A 5,810-nucleotide genomic window follows, 5' to 3' on the forward strand; every position below is an offset into this window, starting at 1 on the left:
AGCCCCTCGCGCAAAATTCCAGTTTGCGAGCGCAAATTACTGCACGCAAAATTGGATCTTGATAAATCCGGCCCTTAAACTCTTACATTTATCCAGAAGTAAAATCAGTTGAATAACTGACAAAAAATGATTTAAAAGTGAATTCCATTTTGCAGCTTTTGGGGAGTGTTTTACTTTGTGATGATGCTTTCCTGTCTATGTACAGCAACTCAGTGAAATAGTCAAAAATATCTCTCTTAGCTCCACTAATGACATTCTTGACTGGAATGGGCCCTCCTTGGGGTGCAATGAAATTGGGGTAATCTGCTGTTTTTGGCCTATGTTCAGAATGACGCATGCTGAGCGACAGATGCAGAGGAGTGTTTGCATACAGGCTTCTGACACAAACACAAGCAAACACAAGAATGTAGACACCAGAAGCGATAAGATGCACAAACAAAGTTGCATTTTTCAATGCAACTTTTTTCAACATTTTTATTAGCAAAGAGAGCCATTTTAAGAGGCATAACCAGTTAAGCAGCATACACACCTTGCTGGTGCCTGTTTTAACCAGATTTTGATACCTTGGTTCCTCGCTGTACATATTCACCAAGTTTTCAGTAATATTCCTCAAAATTTATATTTTTTTGAAGACACGCATAAATAGCACATTGTGACAAAATCCTAAGCTGCATATCAATGTTAAGCATCTCTTATTATGCCAAATCCCCATGTGCTGTATCTCATTGTGATCTGGTAACTCTCAAGGCCATTGAAGTGCACAAGAGGAATTGCAATGTTTTTAAAACCAGTAAGATAGAGATGTGCTGTGCCAAAAGATAGTCACCAGAAGATGGGTAAAATATGGAGCTGTGTTGAGTTACGCTGTAGCATTTAAATAAGTAAATACAATTAGAACGTTTAAAGATATTTAGGCTTTTTATGCTTTATCCTAACTTTATGAATGTTGAATCTGAAATTAGGACTTATGGGAGTAGACAACACTTTTGAAACTGCTGTGTCAAATTTAGTGTCTTACACCTGTTCATATATCAGCACGTTTTAAAGCATTTTGATTATAGCTTTCACCAGCAATCACACGTCATTTACGTCAATTGAATCCCCTTGTCTCCCCATTTATGGTGCTCAGTTTGAACTACAGCAATCCATCTCAACCATGGTAGATTCATTTTCCTTTGTTGGTGACAGTTTTACTATATATCATCAAGAAATTACAAGTATGTGCTTGAATGTAAAATTACTTGATGGGAGATGAAATTATTGCAATAGAAGTAGGTCTTCACCAAAATATTTAAAGAACTATAGGAAGTCTGTTCATATTTCATCTTTACCCATCTTTCTCTACACAGCCCATTCTTGTGACATTGAATGGTCCACTATCCTTCAGTCTCTTTTTTCTTCTATTTTTGCAGTGATTGTTTCCTTAACCTGATCTGATTACGCCTAACCCTCTCTTGCGATAACCTTTTACTTCAAATCGAACCAACCTCCTGACCTACCCTGCTTTCGGCTCCTATTTGGATCTTCTGTTGTGATTAAAATTCTTCCTGGCAGCTGAGGATGGCTGAGCTAAGTGTCCTGTACTCCACCATGCAATAGCAATTCAGCATTTCGTTCTGGCATTCTCTGCTTCATTTTTATCTCATAGTTTCTTCCACTCCTGTATTTCTTCACTTTTGAACACTGCTCACCTCATCTGCTCATTATTTCACTGGGGCACTTGTCTCTGTCTTCCCTCTATTTATTTTACTTATCTCCTGGCTTTCTAGATAACAATACTATCAACTCTACAGTGCAAAGGAAATGCAGCATTATTTGACAAAATACCTTTCTTAACTGAAATTCTGAAATAAAATTGTTGTGACAGAGGTAGACACAACCTTATTTTTACTCTATGTGAAGATGAGCTTAACACATGCACTTTCAGAGGCCCTCTCGGTCTGTAGCATTGCAGGCACGTACACGAGTGAGTGAAACACAGATGCCTAAATACGAACTAATGTGCATGAATTGTCAGTCACACTCTTTGGCCTGGCATCTATCAGGTCAAGTCTTTCTCCTTCAATAGATTAGTAATATGCTGAGGCCCCACACAAACTAACAGATACACACATACACTTACTTCAGTTATGGCAATTTGTTCTGCCACCTTCCACTAAGACGTTTGTGCATAGGAATCAGCTCTAGGCACTCGGGCACAGCAATTCAGGCAACTTCTGGTGTCTACTGGAAAATTTTCTGTCAGTCTTCTAATTGGTTTATGTTGCAACTATCCAAAGTTAATTTATTTATTTTTATTATTTAACCAGATCTCAGAGAACATGTCTTAAAAATGATTTCCCCCCAGATGTAAGACTTTAATGGGTTATTTTTTGTTCTGTTCTATACACCAATGTTGACCCTTAACATGTCGAGGCTTACAACATTGTACAATTATTGTAATCCAGAAACAGCTGTGGTCAGTTAGCCAACCTCTGTTTGTAATTTGCACAGCTACCACAGTGACTCCCACAGTCACTGCAGTAGCACATTCTCAGTGGCAGTCTTGACACGGTTTATTCCAGCAGCTCTGTTTCATCTAGCTATTTCCTTATATTCATACACATTTACTTCAACATTTATTCACACAAATGCACATTATGTGTTTTTCCCAAATAATGACATACATTTGGTTTTTGGTGTTGAAGGTGATGCCAAAATGGTCACATACATAACATGAGCATTTTTATAGTTGGAATCCACAAAGTGTTTCTGCATATGAATCTGGTTGTTTGGTTATGATGTTTCCCCACTGTGTTGAGCCACATTGCCTTTTTCCCAGATGTCAATGGCTGCTTCAGGGTACTCTTGTGCACTAGAGTCGTAAACCATACTGTTGATTTACTAACAGAACTCCCATACTTGTTTTTCTTAAAAGCCAAAAATTGCATATATATAAAAAGGGGAAAAAACAACATCAACATTCTCAGTTATCGAGAGACCCAGGAAATGTCAATTGCACATTGCACAAAAAAAAAAAAATCTACATTAAAGAATTCTCCTGCCCTTGATGGCTATTGAAGAAGTAATGCAGTCATGTGATTTAGGTGAACCGGAACAGAGGCAAATTTTAATCTAACTTTAGACATAGTATTTTGTGTACCCCCTGCGTCATTCACTGCAGAAGGCCATGCAGCAGTCCTCGATGCAAGCAGGAACCATCTGTACATCTGCTTCTTTTTCAAAATATATTGCATCTGCTTTACTCTCCCCATGTCCGACTTTGTGTTTGGCTCATGTGGTTTTTAGAGATTCATACATTATATCCATCACAAATAGACTCAGTATATCAAATGAATGGTGAAGGTGAGCTGTCTGTCATGACAAGCTGTTTGTCATAACTTACAGTTAATTGTCATTTAACTGTTTATTAGCTCACACTTTCATTCATCTGATTAATCGATAATGTCTCCTTAAACAGAATTTCTTTCGTTTTTCTAACATAACTACCATTCACTAGATCAGTGATTCCCAACCTTTTTTGACTTATGTACCCCTTTGGGCATTTTTTATTTTTATTTTTTTTTGCCCAAAAGTGGAACGTACAATAACTAATTATAAAATAAGGATTATTTTACTTAATCTTTTATTTTGAGCATTTAATAAACTGGCCATAAATAAAACCATTCAAATAACAGCTAATGATTTTGAATTGTTATATTGTCAATAAATATAAGTGTAGCCTTTATACCAATGGGTGGACAGTGCAATACAATATGTTGATATAACCATCAATACAATCATAGCTGCTGTGGCATGGGCTGTTTCGATTGAGCCTGAGACAAGGACATCCAGCTAATGTGGCATTTATTGCGTTTGTGTTCACAGATGCTCCTCAGTTTCATAGATTGACAGCTGGTGACAAATTAATTGTATCAATTGAAAATAATTTGCTTATTTGCGCAAAAGAGAACGGTGCTATTTTTTAATAAACTTTCTCTTCGCTCCTCCTCCTCCTTCTCGGATTGTTGTTTTTAAGAAGGCTTGGTTGCTCCAACTATATACCGCAATAGTTTGCCTAGTGGCAGAGTTGTTGTTAAATGATGGCGTGTTGGGGTGTGCTCTCTGTAGGTTTGCTTGTCTATTGGCCAATGAGGAACAGAGGCAGAGGGACAAAGGGACTGAGGGGAGACTTAACAAAAAAAAAAAAAAAAAGATAAAAGGACTTATGTGAAGTGGAACTGTGGTCCAAAAAATGACTAGGCTTGTGGCAAATGGTGCTCTGGCATTAACTCAACAAACAAGTGTACATTTAAGACCCTGACAACAGTATTCATCTTTTTTATTTTGTAATTTAATTGGTTCCTATTTTGTTAATTCATATGCATAGTATACTTTGATATATTCAATTCAATTCAGTTTATTTATTTAGCACCAGTTTAATAAGGTTAATAATCTTTAAGAAAATGTTTTTTTCTCTTTATTCTGTAAGTGTTTTGTACAGCTGGCACAATAAATGCTAAATTAGGATGTATATATATTTCTTAACTCAGATAATCATGATACTGTATAAGAGAAAACTCAGGTTTTTCAAGAAAATCTCAATGTATCAGTTAATCTTAAGTTGACTAAGATTAATTACATTTCATTAATTTAAATTTAAATTTTTGGTACAGAAGCTTATTGGAAAAACATAACTTGCAGTGTTAATTGTTGGCAATATACTTTGGTAAAGTCCATTTAGATGTGCTTAGCTAAAGTATAGATTAGGGTGCAAAGGGTGGAGAATTGGGACACAATGCACACTCAAATCTATAAACAGAAAAGCGCAATTGAGAGACACAATAATATTTTTATGAGTATTGGATCATGACCTAAATTATACTGGACAATACATCTTGAAGACCAGTTCCTTTAAAAAATGCTGCAAGGACATCCTGCAAGGCAGAAAAACAGTTTTGTTTATTGCAATCTTGAATGTGTTTTTGTATGTTTTTGGACTGAACCAGGGTTGTTTTTAATTTAACTGAGGATGATCTCTTGGTTTCCTAGGTTCGAACACACATTGTACCTCTCAAAAATAGAATGCTTAACTCTTTTTTTTCCCCTGCTGTACTATATAAGAGAAAACATTTTCTGGTCAATTTTTGATCCTAATTAGTCCTTTAAAGAAATACTACAGAGGAAGTTTTTCACTGCTGTATATAGCTCCATGGCAACACATTAGATTGTTTAGTTTTCTAAAACCTAACTTTAGATTGAAGGGACTTTGTCTGAGCTGATGAAAGGTTGTGAAGTGTTGAAATGACAGGGTAGAGAGTTCAGAAAAAAGAATTGGTGGAGTGGAAAAAATGTCTCAAAGGTAAGAGAAAATTATTCCCTTTATAGCCACATTGAAAATGAGTGTGACGTTCAAAGTCAGAGTGTTCTTTTATTTCTTCCATTTTGATATTTGGAGCACCAGAGGCAATTTAAAAGGAACTCTTAAGTGTTAAAAGTCAACAATGTACTTCACTATGTGCTGCTAAAAAGAGCACATATAAAGGTTTTAGTGTACTGTAAATAAAACATTTTTTTGGCAAATTCTTCAAGTTGTTGGGATAAACATACTCAAATTGTTCTCTAAACAAATGTTATTTATTCCTTTAAAAGTAAAGGCAATCATCAGTTTTGTTTTCTTGTTATATAATTAAACAATAAAATGAATAGAATGCTTAACCTACATAATAAAAACAAGCTATTATTGTTACCGGTATTAAAGCTGAAGTCTGAAAGTTTTTAAAAATCACTTTTTTGTCATATTGGCTAAAACTGTCCCTATGCCCAGACAG

The 5,810-nt window shown here is 35.6% G+C and overlaps 1 protein-coding gene across 1 annotated transcript in view; it reads left to right on the plus strand.

Annotated features, from left to right (window-relative positions):
- The window catches only part of LOC107084435 (netrin receptor UNC5C-like), a 233,701-nt gene that overhangs the window by 128,993 nt on the left and 98,898 nt on the right, over positions 1-5,810 (plus strand). The window lies entirely within an intron of this gene.

Source organism: Cyprinodon variegatus, unplaced genomic scaffold (assembly GCF_000732505.1).
Source record: "Cyprinodon variegatus isolate N-32 unplaced genomic scaffold, C_variegatus-1.0 Scaffold100, whole genome shotgun sequence".
Taxonomy (NCBI): Eukaryota; Metazoa; Chordata; class Actinopteri; order Cyprinodontiformes; family Cyprinodontidae; genus Cyprinodon; species Cyprinodon variegatus.